The sequence below is a fragment of the Nerophis ophidion genome, linkage group LG14 (assembly GCF_033978795.1).
Source record: "Nerophis ophidion isolate RoL-2023_Sa linkage group LG14, RoL_Noph_v1.0, whole genome shotgun sequence".
Taxonomy (NCBI): domain Eukaryota; kingdom Metazoa; phylum Chordata; class Actinopteri; order Syngnathiformes; family Syngnathidae; genus Nerophis; species Nerophis ophidion.
In genome coordinates this window covers 51,180,278-51,197,507 of record NC_084624.1, presented here as the reverse complement: position 1 = coordinate 51,197,507, position 17,230 = coordinate 51,180,278, and the positions used below count along the sequence as shown (strand labels likewise).

Below are 17,230 nucleotides of genomic sequence, written 5' to 3'. Positions count from 1 at the left end.
TTCTTATTTAAAAGGGGATAGTACGTCCATTCAATGTGTCATACTTGATCATTTCGCGATATTGCCATATTTTTGCTGAAAAGATTTAGTAGAGAACATCCACGATAAAGTTCAACATTTTTGGTCGCTAATAAAAAAGCCTTGCCTGTACTGGAAGTCGCAGACGATGACGTCACAAGTGTGAGGGCTCCTCACGTCCTCACATTGTTTATAATGGGAGCCTCCAACAAAAAGAGCTATTAGAACCGAGAAAACGACAATTTCAATCAATCAATCAATCAATCAATCAATGTTTATTTATATAGCCCCAAATCACAAATGTCTCAAAGGACTGCACAAATCATTACGACTACAACATCCTCGGAAGAACCCACAAAAGGGCAAGGAAAACTCACACCCAGTGGGCAGGGAGAATTCACATTCAGTGGGACGCCAGTGACAATGCTGACTATGAGAAACCTTGGAGAGGACCTCAGATGTGGGCAACCCCCCCCCTCTAGGGGACCGAAAGCAATGGATGTCGAGCGGGTCTAACATGATACTGTGAAAGTTCAATCCATAGTGGCTCCAAGACAGCAGTGAGAGTCCCGTCCACAGGAAACCATCTCAAGCGGATCAGCAGCGTAGAGATGTCCCCAACCGATACAGGCGAGCGGTCCATCCTGGGTCCCGACGAGCGGTCCATCCTGGGTCTCGACTCTGGACAGTCAGTACTTCATCCATGGTCATCGGACCGGACCCCCTCCACAAGGGAGGGGGGGACATAGGAGAAAGAAAAGAAGCGGCAGATCAACTGGTCTAAAAAGGAGGTCTATTTAAAGGCTAGAGTATACAGATGAGTTTTAAGATGAGACTTAAATGCTTCTACTGAGGTAGCATCTCGAACTGTTACCGGGAGGGCATTCCAGAGTACTGGAGCCCGAACGGAAAACGCTCTATAGCCCGCAGACTTTTTTTGAGCTCTAGGAATCACTAATAAGCCGGAGTCTTTTGAACGCAGATTTCTTGCCGGGACATACGGTACAATACAATCGGCAAGATAGGATGGAGCTAGACCGTGTAGTATTTTATACGTAAGTAGTAAAACCTTAAAGTCACATCTTAAGTGCACAGGAAGCCAGTGCAGGTTTCCTCATTATTCTGAGCGAGGATTAAAGATTTGTGGCTGAGGATATTGATAGCGAAGGACTACAAAAAAAAAAAAAAAAGGCGATTGCATTGTGAGCGATTCCATCCATCCATCCATCATCTTCCGCTTATCCGAGGTCGGGTCGCGGGGGCGACAGCCTAAGCAGGGAAACCCAGTCTTCCCTCTCTCCAGCCACTTCGTCTAGCTCTTCCCGGGGGATCCCGAGGCGTTCCCAGGCCAGCCGGGAGACATAGTCTTCCCAACGTGTCCTGGGTCTTCCCCGTGGCCTCCTACTGGTTGGACGTGCCCTAAACACCTCCCTAGGGAGGCGTTCGGGTGGCATCCTGACCAGATGCCCGAACCACCTCATCTGGCTCCTCTCGATGTGAAGGAGCAGCGGCTTTACTTTGAGTTCCTCCCGGATGGCAGAGCTTCTCACCCTATCTCTAAGGGAGAGCCCTTAGAGAGCGATTCAGATGTTTTTAGACACATTTACTAGGATACTTCTGGGAAATCCCTTATCTTTCTATTGTGTTGTGAATGTTTTTGTGAGTTAAATAGTACCTGATAGTCGGAGGGGTGTGTTGACGCCAGTATCTGAGGGAAGTCACGGCAGCTACATGGACGGCGCAGGCTCCGCAGATCTTTGGTAAGAGGCGACTTTTTACCACAATTTTCTCACCGAAGCCTGCCGGTTGACAAGTGTTTGGGATCCTTGTTCGCTTGACCGCTCTGATCCATCGTAAAGCTTCACCTCTGGGAATTTTAAACAAGGAAACATCGTGTGTTTGTGTGGCTAAAGGCTAAAGCTTCCCAACTCCATCTTTCTACTTTGACTTCTCCATTGTTAATTGAACAAATTGCAAAAGATTCAGCAACAAAGCTGTCCAGAATACTGTGTAATTATGCGATGAAAAGAGACGACTTTTAGCCGCAAGTGGTGCTGCGCTAATAGGTCCCCTACAACTCGAGACGTCATCATTCCGCGACGTTTTCAACAAGAAACTCCGCGGGGAATTTAAAATTGTAATTTAGTAAACTAAAGCGGCCGTATTGGCATGTGTTGCAATGTTAATATTTCATCATTGATATATAAACTATCAGACTGCGTGGTGGGTAGTAGTGGGTTTCAGTAGGCCTTTAAATATCTCAAATAAGGGTGATATTTGCTTATTTTCTGTCTGATAAGATAATTCTTCTCGCTAGGCAGATTTTATGTCAGAGTGTTTTACTTGTTTTAAGTGTTATGGTCCTAAATGATCTCAATAAAATATTATAGCTTGTTGCTGAGATTTGATGACCTATATCAGGGGTGTCAAACTCAAATACAGAGTGGGCCAAAATTTGAAACTGAACAAAGCCACGGGCCAAGGCTGAACAAATTACCTTTTTAAAAGGGACCTGCGGGGTTTGGTGGTAGTGGGGGGGTGTCCAGGAAGAGTTAGTGCTGCAAGGGGTTCTTGGTAATTGTTCTGTTGCGTTATGGTGCAGGTGTTCTCCCGAAATGTGTTTGTCATTATTATTTGGTGTGGGTTCACAGTGTGGCGCATATTTGTAACAGTGTTTGCATTGTTAATACGGCCACCCTCAGTGTGCCCTGTATTGTTGATCAAGTATGCATTGCATTCACTTGTGTGTGTGCTAAAGCCGCATGTATTATGTGACTGGGCCGTCACGCTGTTTGTATGGAGGAAAAGCAGACGTGACCACAGGTTGCAGAGAACGCTAAAGGCAGTGTCTTTAAGGCAAGCCCCCAATATTGTTGTCCGGGTGGAAATTGGGAGAAATTCGGGAGAATGGTTTCCCCGGGAGATTTTCGGGAGGGGCACTGAACTTCGGGAGTCTCCTGGGGAAATTGACATGTATGAGTATTAGCAGTGAATGCGGTGTTACAGCGAAACTGCCGCTCTAATGTTAATTTGACATTGCCTCAAGGGCCAAATGAAATTACAGGGAGGGCCAAATTTGGCCCGCGGGCCAGAGTTTGACACCCATGACCTATATTGAGTAAAACATGGTTGAAACTAGAATATCAACTGTTGCAAAGCTGTGTCATCAACACTCACAAGGGACGGCGTGGCGCAGTGGAAGAGTGGCCGTGCGCAACCCGAGGGGCCCTGGTTCAAATCCCACCTAGTACCAATCTCGTCACGTCCGTTGTGTCCTGAGCAAGACACTTCACCCTTGCTCCTGATGGGTGCTGGTTGGCGCCTTGCATGGCAGCTCCCTCCATCAGTGTGTGAATGTGTGTGTGAATGGGTAAATGTGGAAGTAGTGTCAAAGCGCTTTGAGTACCTTGAAGGTGGAAAAGCGCTATACAAGTACAACCCATTTATTTATTTAAGTATAAAACTACTGTTTAAAAGTAATTTCTTCCTTCAAGCATGAAAAAAAAATCAGGATGCCGAGCGCATATCATTATGTCCAGATGATGGCACTTGCATTTACTTAATTTAAGAATATTTTTCATTATATTGAGCGAAAATGTCTTTTTTTTTTCCACCAAAAAAAGGTATTTTTGGGTTCATTGAGGTTAGCTAATTTGACTTGTTTTGGAAAGTCTTGACATGCCCAATTTTTTCGTTCTATCGACGGATAAGTTTGCTTGGTTCAAATAAAATACCCCTCATTTTTGTATGTTTTCCCCCTTGTTTTTGAACACTGACTTTTTGCTGTGCAGACACACTTGCTCGAATCAAGACAAGGTTAACTTCAAAGTCCCATAAGAAGGTGATAGACTAGATAAGTGCAAGTGTTGAATTCTGGAATTTAGACCGTTTAAAGTGGCTTTTAATAAGCCTGACTGGGAACACACCCTTTTGTGTGTCTGTCCCTTTAATGCTAATGATCTATTTTTATCACTGACAAGCGCTATAGTGCAGTGGTCCCCAAGCACCATTGGTACCGGGCCGCAGAAGAATTTTTTATTATTTTATTATTATTATTTTTTTTTTTTAATTAAATCAACATAAAACACAAGATACACTTACAATTAGTGCATCAACCCAAAAAACCTCCATTTTTAATGAAAAAACAAACAAAACAAAATCAAATAAAAAACAAATGAAATAAAAAAAGGTTGGGGACCACTGCTATAGTGTAGTTAAAGTACCAATGATTGTCTCACACACACACACACACTAGGTGTGGTGAAATGTGTCCTCTGCATTTGACCCATCCCATTGTTCACCCCCTGGGAGGTGAGGGGAGCAGTGAGCAGCTGCGAAGGCCGCACCCGGGAATCATTTTTGGTGATTCAACCCCCAATTCCAACCCTTGATGCTGAGTAACAAGCAGGGAGGTAATGGGTCCTATTTTTATAGTCTTACCGATCTCAGGGCGGACACTCTAACCACTAGGCCACTGACTAGGTTAGTCAATCTATTTTTTACACATACACTTTAACGCTGCACTTGCCCAACATAATAGATGCCATATGTCACAAACAACAATGTAACGCTAAGGAGTAAACACAAACGTTAGTGGCAGTAGCACATACTTGCCAACCCTCCCGGATTTTCCTAGAGACTCCCGAAATTCAGCGCCCGGAAGAAATTTTCTCCCGAAATTCAGCCGGAGCTAGGGGCCACGCCCCCTCCAGCTCCATGCGGACCTGAGTGGGGACAGCCTGTTTTCATGTCCGCTTTCCCACTATATAAACAGCTTGCCTGCCCAATCATGTTAAAACAGGATTGCAGGATGGACCGCTCGTCGGGACCCAGGATGGACCGCTCGCCTGTATCGGTTGTGGACATCTCTACGCTGCTGATCCGCTTGAGATGGTTTCCTGTGGACGGGACTCTCACTGCTGTCTTGGAGCCACCATGGATTGAACTTTCACAGTATCATGTTAGACCCGCTCGACATCCATTGCTTTCGGTCCCCTAGAGGGGGGGGGTTGCCCACATCTGAGGTCCTCTCCAAGGTTTCTCATAGTCAGCATTGTCACTTTCGTCCCACTGGATGTGAATTCTCCCTGCCCACTGGGTGTGAGTTTTCCTTGCCCTTTTGTGGGTTCTTCCGAGGATGTTGTAGTCGTAATGATTTGTGCAGTCCTTTGAGACATTTGTGATTTGGGGCTATATAAATAAACATTGATTGATTGATTGATTGAAACATCTACAGATATTAATAAAAAACTGCACACACAAGGAGACGAAGTATAAGAACGAGGAAGTTACAGCCATGGCGACGCCGTCTGTAATAGAGCGATCTATGTTGTCTGTTGCCACCTCCTGGTGATTGTTGGCTATAGCGTTATGGGGTTGCCTTTTGATTGGCCAACGATTTACGTGGTGTTGCGCACCTGACTTCAAGTGAGGGAGTCTGTTCTGAAGCCCACAGTAAAGAGACGCAACTTCATCACCTCGCCTGGTTATTGAGTACAGTTAGTAGAACAACTGTGGTTTTATTACTGTATATTTGATAGGTGCCGTCTGAAATTCAACTATATCTTTTATTTATATATATAATAAAATAAATATATATAGCCATCCGGGAGGAACTCAAAGTAAAGCCGCTGCTCCTTCACATCGAGAGGAGCCAGATGAGGTGGTTCGGGCATCTGGTCAGGATGCCACCCGAACGCCTCCCTAGGGAGGTGTTTAGGGCACGTCCAACCGGTAGGAGGCCACGGGGAAGACCCAGGACACGTTGGGAAGACTATGTCTCCCGGCTGGCCTGGGAACTCCTCGGGATCCCCCGGGAAGAGCTAGATGAAGTGGCTGGGGAGAGGGAAGTCTGGGTTTCCCTGCTTAGGCTGTTGCCCCCGCGACCCGACCTCGGATAAGCGGAAGATGATGAATGGATAGCTAGAATTCACTGAAAGTCAAGTATTTCATATATATATATATATATATATATATATATATATATATATATATATATATATATATATATATATATATATATATATATAGATATAGATAGGCTTCACGGTGGCAGAGGGGTTAGTGCGTCTGCCTCACAATACGAAGGTCCTGCAGTCCTGGGTTCAAATCCAGGCTCGGAATCTTTCTGTGTGGAGTTTGCATGTTCTCCCCGTGAATGCGTGGGTTCCCTCCGGGTACTCCGGCCTCCTCCCACTTCCAAAAACATGCACCTGGGGATAGGTTGATTGGCAACACTAAATTGGCCCTAGTGTGTGAATGTGAGCGGGAATGTTGTCTGTCTATCTGTGTTGGCCCTGCGATGAGGTGGCGACTTGTCCAAGGTGTACCCCGCCTTCCGCCCGATTGTAGCTGAGATAGGCGCAAGCGCCCCCCGCGAACCCAAAAGGGAAGAAGCGGTAGAAAATGGATGGATATATATATATATATATATATATATATATATATATATATATATGAAATACTCGAGTTGGTGAATTGTAGATGTAAATATACTCCTCCCCTCTTAACCACGCCCCCGCCACAACCACACCCCCAACCACGCGTCCGCCCCACCCCCGACCACACCCCCCACCTCCCAAAATCGGAGGTCTCAAAGTAGGCAAGTATGCAATAGCAAACAGTAGATGCGATCGCCGTCGACCTATAAATGGTTAATGGGTTGTACTTGCGCTTTTCTACCATCAAGGAACTCAAAGCGCTTTGACACTATTTCCACATTTACCCATTCACACACACATTCACACACTGATGGCGGGAGCTGGCATGCAAAGCCCTAACCAGTACCTATCAGGAGCAAGGGTGTAGTGTCTTGCTCAAGGACACAACGGACGTGACGAGGTTGGTGGAAGGTCGGGATTGAACCAGGAACCCTCAGAGTGCTGGCACGGCCACTCTCCCATTATCTTGGTCATGATATTGGCAGCATAAAACCCTGTTAAAAAGTTTACATACACTTGTAAATAACATAATGTCATGGCTGTCTTGAGTTTCCAATCATTTCTACAACTCTTATTTTTTTGTGATAGAGTGATTGGAGCACATACTTGTTGGTCACAAAAAAAACATTCATGAAGTTTGGTTCTTTTATGGATTTATTATGGGTCTACTGAAAATGTGACCACATCTGCTGGGTCAAAAGTATACCTATGTATATCACATGGACAAAGAAAAAAACCTTCTGGAGGAAAGTTCTGTGGTCAGATGGAACAAAAATGTAGCTGTTTGGCCATAATACCCAGCTTTATGTTTGGAGGCCTTTAATCCAAGGAACACCATACCTACCGTCAAGAATGGTGGTGGTAGTATTATGCTCTGAAGTACCTATCCTGAAGGTCTGAACAAGTGTGCTTCAAGAATCTACAGTACCTCACCGTGACATACAGCACCTTTGAGAAGCAACTCACGATTCAATTCCATTAGGATTCACGGGATTCAATTTAGAATCGATACTCAATTCAACCCGATTCTGACAGTATATCATTTGGTATTTAAATTATACTAATTAAAAAGCTCCTCTTTAGGACTACTGACACATTACATTACATTAGTATAAAATACTACACGGTCTAGCTCCATCCTATCTTGCCGATTGTATTGTACCATATGTCCCGGCAAGAAATCTGCGTTCAAAAGACTCCGGCTTATTAGTGATTCCCAAAGCCCAAAAAAAGTCTGCGGGCTATAGAGCGTTTTCCGTTCGGGCTCCAGTACTCTGGAATGCCCTCCCGGTAACAGTTCGAGATGCCACCTCAGTAGAAGCATTTAAGTCTCACCTTAAAACTCATTTGTATACTCTAGCCTTTAAATAGACTCCCTTTTTAGACCAGTTGATCTGCCGTTTCTTTTCTTTTTCTTCTATGTCCCACTCTCCCTTGTGGAGGGGGTCCGGTCCGATCCGGTGGCCATGTACTGCTTGCCTGTGTATCGGCTGGGGACATCTCTGTGCTGCTGATCCGCCTCCGCTTGTGATGGTTTCCTGCTGGCTCCGCTGCGAACAGGACTCTCGCTGCTGTGTTGGATCCGCTTTGGACTGGACTCTCGCGACTGTGTTGGATCCATTGTGGATTGAACTCTCACAGTATCATGTTAGACCCGCTCGACATCCATTGCTTTCCTCCTCTCCAAGGTTTCTCATAGTCATCATTGTCACCGACGTCCCACTGGGTCATTATTGTCACCGATGTCCCACTGGGTGTGAGTTTTCCTTGCCCTTATGTGGGCCTACCGAGGATGTCGTGGTGGTTTGTGCAGCCCTTTGAGACACTAGTGATTTAGGGCTATATAAGTAAACATTGATTGATTGATTGATATACATCTGACCACATAACTTTCCTCCAGAAGGTCTTATCTTTGTCCATGTGATGTCAGATGAAACAAAAACTGAGCTGAATGACCACAATACTCAGCAATATGTGATCCCTTTAAACCCAGGAACACCAAACCTACTGTCACGCATGGTGGTGATAGTGTTATGCTCCGGGCCTGTTTTGCTGCCAATGGAACTGGTGCTTTACAGAGAGTAAATGGGACAATGACAAAGGAGGATTACCTCCAAATTCTTCAGGACAACCTAAAAATATCAGCCCGGAGGTTGGGTTTTGGGCGCAGTTGGGTGTTCCAACAGGGCAATGACCCCAAACACACGTCAAAAATGGTAAAGGAATGACTAAATCAGGCTGGAATGAATGTTCCCAAAGTCCTGTCTTAAACGTGTGGACAATGCTGAAGAAACAAGTCCATGGCAGAAAACCAACGAATTTAGCGGAACTGCACCAGTTTTGTCAAGGGGAGTGGTCAAAAATTCAAGCAGAAGCTTGTGGATGGCTACCAAAAGCGCCTTATTGCAGTGAAACTTGCCAAGGGACATGTAAGCAAATATTAACATTTCTGTATGTATACTTTTGACCCAGCAGATTTGGTCTCATTTTCAGTAGACCCATAATAAGTTCATAAAAACATCAAGAATGTTTTTTTTGTGACCAAGTATGTGCTCCAATCACTCTGTCACAAAAAAATAAGAGTTGTAGAAATGATTGGAAACTCAAGACAGCCATGACATTATGTTCTTTACAAGTGTATGTAAACTTTTGACCACGACCGTACACAAATTTCTTACTCCACACATTTTGTAGTAAAAATGATTAAAGATATGGTAAAACAGGCCAAATATCACACAATTAGCCTTGAAAGTATTTGAAAAATGTTTAGTGAAGCCTGCTATTTTTTTTTTTTTTCCAATGTAGTGCGGTGCATACATGAAGAGGCTTATCAAGCTAGAGACGAGACCTAAGTTGGCTCCTGAAACATTAACGTTGAACGCCCTTCTTCTCAAAAGTGGAGTTTGTTGTTTTTAAACAGACTTTAGAGATTGGGGGACAGCGTGGCACGATTGGGAGAGTGGCCGTGCTAGCAAGCTGAGGGTTTCTGGTTTGATCCCCGCCTTCTACCAACCTAGTCACGTCCATTGTGTCCTTGAGCAAGACACTTCACCCTTGCTCCTGATGGGTCGTGGTTAGGGCCTTGCATGGCAGCTCCCGCCATCGGTGAGTGAATGGGTGTGTGAATGGGTGAATGTGGAAATAGTGTCAAAGCGCTTGGAGTACCTTGAAGGTATACAACAATAATAATAATAATATATTCTATTTTTAAAAAGCACTTTACATTGAGCAAACAACCTCAAAGTGCTACAGTGTATTAAAAAAATTTAATAACATTAAACAAATTAATAATAATAACAAAAAAATAATTAAAATAATAAATAAAAATAAAAACTAGCTAGAACTAGTATGCATAGGCTTTTTTTTAAAGAAGGGTTTCAAAGCCTTTTTTAAAAACATTCACAGTCTGTGGTGCCCTCAGGTGGTCAGGAAGAGCGTTCTACAGACTGGGAGCGGCGGAGCAGAAAGCCCGATCAAGTATAAGCGTAACCCATTTACCATTTAAAATTCAAATTACGGTTAGAACAGGGGTGTCCAACTCATTTTATATCAGGTGGTCACATGGAGAAAAATCTACTCCCAAGTGGGCCGGACAGGGAAAACCACGGCACGATAACTTAAAAATAAAGACAACTTCCGATTGTTTTCGTTGTTTAAAAATAGAACAAGCACATTCTGAAAATGTACAAATCATAATGGTTTTTTGGTTTTTTTTACACTTACATGTTGCAGTTAATATTTATTTGTCGTTATTTATACTTTCTGAATGAATTATATGATAATGTCTATCAGTCAACTCATTGGTTTTCATTTTCAATCAAGACAAAAAAAAAATATATCAAAATCAAATTACAGGATGTTATTTATGTAGTTTGATCATTTTCTTCGACTGGATCACTAACATGTTCTTTTTTTTTTTTTTTTTACATATGGAGCATCATCTACAAAAATGCAAAAAATTGCTATTGGGACATCTAGTGGACGCATTTAGAACAGCTTTTTTTTTCATTTAACAATTTCGGTTTATTTTTATACCTAACAAACTCCTCCCTCAGGCTGGATAAAACCTGTTCGTACGTTTGTTAACCCTGGGTTAGAACATCAAAAAAAAAAAAGAAATAACATGATTAAAAAGTCACTTTTACGTGATAAAGGGTGTCTTTTGCAGTGCACTACTAAGCCAAAAAGACGCCCAGCCAAGAATCATCATGGCTTACTTTGCTGCGTTCAACACTCCCAGCCAGCAAGCAAGCTCCAGGCGGGCCGCCTATAGACTCCTTTTTGCAGCCGCCAGTCATTACGTCGCCATTATTCAGCATTTAAAGGCTTCTGTTGCATAATGGAAGCGTCTGGCGCGCCGGATGGACGCACACATGCACACCAGCGATAACTTTAATCTCCCCCCTGCGATTGCATCTCCACATTCAGGGGCCTGCAGCTCCCTCGGCATGCATAATGCGCACGCTCGCTTTGGGAGATGAAACGACGCGCTAACGGGACTTCACACGACGACTCTTGTCAAGCGCTAATAAGACATACAGAGTGATTACATAGACCGTAAAAAAAAAAAAGAAAAAAAAAAAAGATTGTGTCCGAACTTCTTTTAGCCAAGCAAATATTGTACATTATGGTCCTGATCTACAAACCCCATTTCCATATGAGTTGGGAAATTTTGTTAGATGTAAATATAAACGGAATACAATGATTTGCAAATCCTTTTCAACCCATATTCAGTTGAATGCACTACAAAGACAACATATTTGATGTTCAAGCTCATAAACTTTATTTTTTGGGGCAAATAATAATTAACTTAGAATTTCACGGCTGCAACATGTGCCAAAGTAGTTGGGAAAGGGCATGTTCACCACTGTGTTACATCACCTTTTCTTTTAACAACAATCAATAAACGTTTGGGAACTGAAGAAACTAATTGTTGAAGCTTTGAAAGTGGAATTCTTTCCCATTCTTGTTTTATGTAGAGCTTTAGTTGTTCAACAGTCCGGGGTGTCCGCTGTCGTATTTTACGCTTCATAATGTGCCACACAATTTCGATGGGAGACAGGTCTGGACCACAGGCGGGCCAGGAAAGTACCCGCACTCTTTTACTAAGAAACCACGCTGTTGTAACACGTGGCTTGGCATTGTCTTGCTGAAATAAGCAGGGGCGTCCATAATAACGCTGCTTGGATGACAACATCCATCCATCCATCCATTTTCTACCGCTTATTCCCTTTCGGGGTCGCGGGGGGCGCTGGCGCCTATCTCAGCTACAATCGGGCGGAAGGCAGGGTACACCCTGGACAAGTCGCCACCTCATCGCAGGGCCAACACAGATAGACAGACAACATTCACACTCACATTCACACACTAGGGCCAATTTAGTGTTGCCAATCAACCTATCCCCAGGTGCATGTCTTTGGAAGTGGGAGGAAGCCGGAGTACCCGGAGGGAACCCACGCATTCACGGGGAGAACATGCAAACTCCACACAGAAAGATCCCGAGCCTGGATTTGAACCCAGGACTGCAGGAACTTCGTATTGTGAGGCAGACACACTAACCCCTCTGCCACCGTGAAGCCCTGGATGACAACATATGTTGCTCCATTCAGCATTAATGGTGCCTTCACAGATGTATAAGTTACCCATGCCTTGGGCACTAATACACTCTCATACAATCACAGATGCTGGCTTTTCAACTTTGCGCCTTTAACAATCCGGGTGGTTATTTTCCTCTTTGTTCCGGAGGACACCACGTCCACACTTTCCAAATATAATTTGAAATGTGGACTCGTCAGACCATAGAACACTTTTTCACTTTGCATCAGTCCACCTTAAATGAGCTCAGGCCCAGCGAAGCCAGCGGCGTTCCTTGGTGTTGCTGATAATTAGGTTTTGCCCTTCATAGTAGAGTTTTAACTTGCATTTAGATGTAAAGACCAACTGTAGTTACTGACAGTGGTTTTATGAATTATTCTTGAGCCCACGTGGTGATATCCTTTACACACTGATGTCGGTTTTTGATGCAGTACCGCCTGAGGGATCAAAGGTCCGTAATATCATCGCTTATGTGCAGCAATTTCTCCAGATTCTATGAACCTTTTGATGATTTTACGGACCGTAGATGGTAAAATACCTAAATTCCTTGCAATAGCTCGTGGAGAAATGTTGTTCTAAAACTGTTGGACAATTTGCTTACAAATTAGTGACCCTTGCCCCATCCTTGTTTGTGAATTACTTAGCATTTCATGGAAGCTGCTTTTATACCCAATCATGGCACCCACTTGTTCCTAATTAGCCTGCACACCTGTTGGATGTTCCAAATAAGTGTTTGATGAGCATTTCTCACCTTTATCAGCATTTATTGCCATCTTTCCCAACTCTTTTGTCACGGTGGCTGGCATCAAATTCTAAAGGTAATGATTATATGCAGAAAAAAAATGTTTATCAGTTTGAACATCAAATATGTTGTCTTTGTAGCATATTCAACTGAATATGGGTTGAAAATTATTTGCAAATCATTGTATTCCGTTTATGAACTCTACTGAAGGAATCAATAAAGTACTATCCATCTATCTATCTACATTTACATCTAACACAATTTCCCAACTCATATGGAAACAGGGTTTGTACTAAAGATCCAAATACCACACGCCAAACAGCACGTGCAAAATATTAAATAGCGTGTACAAATAGTGGGCGTGTTGCATGTGATCTACTAAAACTGCGTGTACAATTGAAAAGTGGTGCGGACTGTCTTATTCAAAATTTTTGCATGAGCTGCACCTCCATGTTGTGATGCTCCGAACTGTGGTCTTTTTCGATGTTTTCACACAAGCAGGAGACATGTACCACTTTTTATGGGCATTTTAGACGCAGTTCTGCAGTGCATCTACAAGTTCAGCGTTGACTATAAACGTATGTTAAAGTAGTATTATTCAATTTTTTATTTATTTTTTCGTGTCCAGCTTCTCAGGCAAATCATATACAGTATAGTTGATCTGGTGCAGGGGTGTCCAAACTTTTTCCACAGGGGCCGCACACGGAAAGATTTAAGCATGCGGGGGCCATTTTGATATTTTTCATTTTCAAACCATAACAAAATATATGGATTATTTTTTTAATCCTTAGGGCCCCTGTGCAGCATAAAGGGTCTCAGTCACTAACATGTTAAAAATAAGTCAAATTATTATTATTTTTTTTATTTTATTTAATGCTTACAATAAATCTCTATATCAACTTCAGGTTGATATAAAGTAAAACAACTTTGTTTTTTTATAGTAAAACTGAAATATGCAGTATTTAGTACTTTATTGATTCCTTCGGGAGAGTTCCTTTATTTAGCAATTAAAGCCCTCAAAGATCAAAAATGCAGGAAACCATTGATTTTAATTGTTTAATATTTTTGAGTAATCACAGTGAAAAGTCAAATAAAATCCTACGAAATATATTTGAGATCCGAAAGGTCCCCACTCATAAAGTGATACACTTTGATTAGTTTATTTTTTACTTTTAACACTTAAATTTCAAGATCAACTTCCGATATATACGTCAATTTGAAGTTTGAACTATTATTTTGTTTGTTTTATGCTCTTTTGTGAAAACTTTGATGTTTTTATATGGCAACCACACAACATATGAAATGTTGTTTCCACATAAAACATTTTAAAGTGATCATTTTTAAATAATTCATTATACCAAAGATTTTTTTGTCCTTTTTTTTTTTTTTGGAGCAATGGAAACAAAGAAAATAAAGACAAAAGGAACAAAAAACTGCCCGCATGGCAGCTTTGTGTCAACATTGCCACTTTTTACTCATTAGATTTCACCTCATTCCACTTTTTTAAAATGTTTTTATTTTTATTTTTTGCAATACTATTCATTTTGCAATTTTTGCAGAATGTGTGGTGGGCCGCAAATGGCCCTCGGGCCGCACTTTGGACATCCCTGCTGTAGTGGTTCTCAACCTTTTTTCAGTGATACCACCTGTGAAATTTTTTTCAATTCAAGTACCCCCTAATCAGAGCAAAACATTTTTGGTTGAAAAAAAGAGATGAAGAAGTAAAAATACAGCACTCTGTCATCAGTTTTTGATTGATTAAATTGTATAAAAGTGTAAAATATTGCTCATTTGTAGTGGTCTTTCTTGAACTATTTGGAAAAAAAAGATATAAAAACTACTAAAAACTTGTTGAAAAATAAACAAGTGATTCAGTTATAAATCAAGATTTCTACACATAGAAGTAATCATCAAATTAAAGTCCCCTCTTTGTGGATTGTAATAGAGATCCATCTGGATTCATGAACTTAATTCTAAACATTTCTTCACAAAAAAAAAAAGAAATCTTTAACATCAATATTTATGGAACATGTCCACAAAAAATCTAGCTGTCAACACTGAATATTGCATTGTTGCATTTCTTTTCACACTTTATGAACTTACATTCATATTTTGTTGAAATATTATTCAATAATTATATTTATGAAGGATTTTTGAATTGTTGCTATTTTACAATATTTCTAAAAAAATCTCACGTACCCCTTGGCATACCTTTAAATACCCCTAGGGGTACGCGTACCCCCATTTGAAAACCACTGATGTAGATGCCCATATCGGCCGTTCAGATTTACTTTACAAAAAAGAAGTGTAGGATACTTGTCTTGATGCCTTATTTGTATTTGACTTTATTAAATGTATTTATATTATTATTTGGTGCAGCCGGGCCGGAGCAGGGGGGATAGGAAGAGAAAAAAAAGGAAGACAGAAGGGGGAAATTGTGGGGACAAGAGAGGGATAAGACAGAGAGACAAAAGCAACAACAGTAAACACAAATGTGATTTTGATATAATTTTGTTATCTTCATAGATTGAAAATTAAAAACAATGAGTTGACTGATGAACATTATCACAGAATAACAACAAATAAAGATAGAATACTAATAACCGCAACATGTCAATCAATCATCAATCAATCAATGTTTATTTATATAGCCCTAAATCACAAGTGTCTCAAAGGGCTGCACAAGCCACAACGACATCCTGGGTTCGGAGCCCACATAAGGGCAAGGAAAAACTCACAACCCAGTGGGATGTGAATGTGAATGACTATGCGAAACCTTGGAGAAGACCGCAGATGTGGGTGTCCCCCCTCTCTCTAGGGGAGTCAGGATGCAATGGACTTCGAGTGGGTCTAACATAATATTGTGAAAGTCCAGTCCATAGAGGATTTAAAATAATAGTGAGAGTCCAGTCCATAGTGGGGCCAGCAGGAGACCTTTCCGAGGGGAGAGGGGTCAGCAGCGCAGGGATGTCCCCAACAGGCGAGCGGTCCACCCCCGTGTCCCGACTCTGAACAGCCAGCACTTCAACCTGTGAGAGAGAGGGGGGCAGAGGAGAAAATAAAATAAACGGCAGATCAACTGGTCTAAAAAAGCTAGAGTATACAAATAAGTTTTAAGATGGGAGTTAAATGCTTCTACTGAGGTAGCATTTCTAACTGTTACCGGAAGGACATTCCATAGTACTGGAGTCTGAATAGAAAACACAGACTTTTATTTGGGGTTCTGGGAATCACTAATAAGCCGGAGTACTTTACACGTAGATTTCTTGCCGGGACATATGGTACAATACAATCGGCAAGATAGGATGGAGCGAGACCGTGTGGTATTTTATACGTAAGTAGTAAAACTTAATGTAAGTGTAAAAAAAAAAAAAAAGCCCTAACAACATTATGATTCGTACAATTTCAGAATGCGCTTGTTCCATACTTGCCAACCTTGAGACCTCCGATTTTGGGGGGGCGTGGTTATACATTTCATATATATGTATATATATATATATATATATGTATATATATGTATGTATATGTATGAAATACTTGACTTTCAGTGAATTCTAGCTATATATATATATATATATATATATATTTATATATATATATTTATATATAAATAAATCAAATAAATAGTTGAATTTCTGACGGCGCCTATCAAATACACAGTAATAAAAACACAGTTGTTCTACTAACTGTACTGTGCTTGCTGGTTACTAAAAAAAACAACAACAACACTTACCTTTCACAATTTTAGTAACCTTTGTTCTGCCGTTTGCGTATTGGCGAGCGATCTCCGAATCCGGGAACATATCCTTCACGGATTTGTTGTAGACATCCGCAAATGAGAACGGGATGTCGCTTCCAGCTATTAGCATAGCCATCTTTGTCTCTACATTAATTTACTCCATCGGGTCTCCATCTTGCAAGGTGGCCCATAATACCGGGTTGTGAACGATGCTGCGCTGCGGACGTTTTGTGCTTCACTGACCGTTCATGCCTGAGTATATCCGTTCGGCCACCGTGTTCAATGGAGAAGTCTGTTCTACAAAATTTACAGGCAACATACCCCTTCCCCTTCGAACTCTCTTGGTTGAACTGAAATTCTTGTTTCCATTCGTTTTGGAACTTGCAAGCGTATTTCTTCATTTTGCTCGTCGACGGTGTAATATATTGGGTTGTAGTCAATAACCAGGCGACGTGATGAAGTTACGTCTCTTTACTGTGGGCTTCGGAACAGACTCCCTAATGCATGTTCCTTGACTGCACTTAAATGTAGAATATATGTAGAATATATTTACATTCCATTCTATTCTATTTACAGTAGATGGCAGTATTGTCCTGTTTAAGAGGGTCATAACATTGCTGAGTCAGGTTCTCATGGAGCTGGAGGGGGTGTGGCCTCCGGCTCCGCCTGAATTTCGGGAGATTTTCGGGACAAAAT

General features: G+C 41.8%; 1 protein-coding gene across 1 annotated transcript in view; it reads left to right on the top strand.

The window, feature by feature from the left end:
* atp1a2a (ATPase Na+/K+ transporting subunit alpha 2a) overlaps positions 1-17,230 on the top strand; it is a 193,753-nt gene that overhangs the window by 16,811 nt on the left and 159,712 nt on the right. The gene's annotated exons all lie outside the window — the stretch shown is intronic.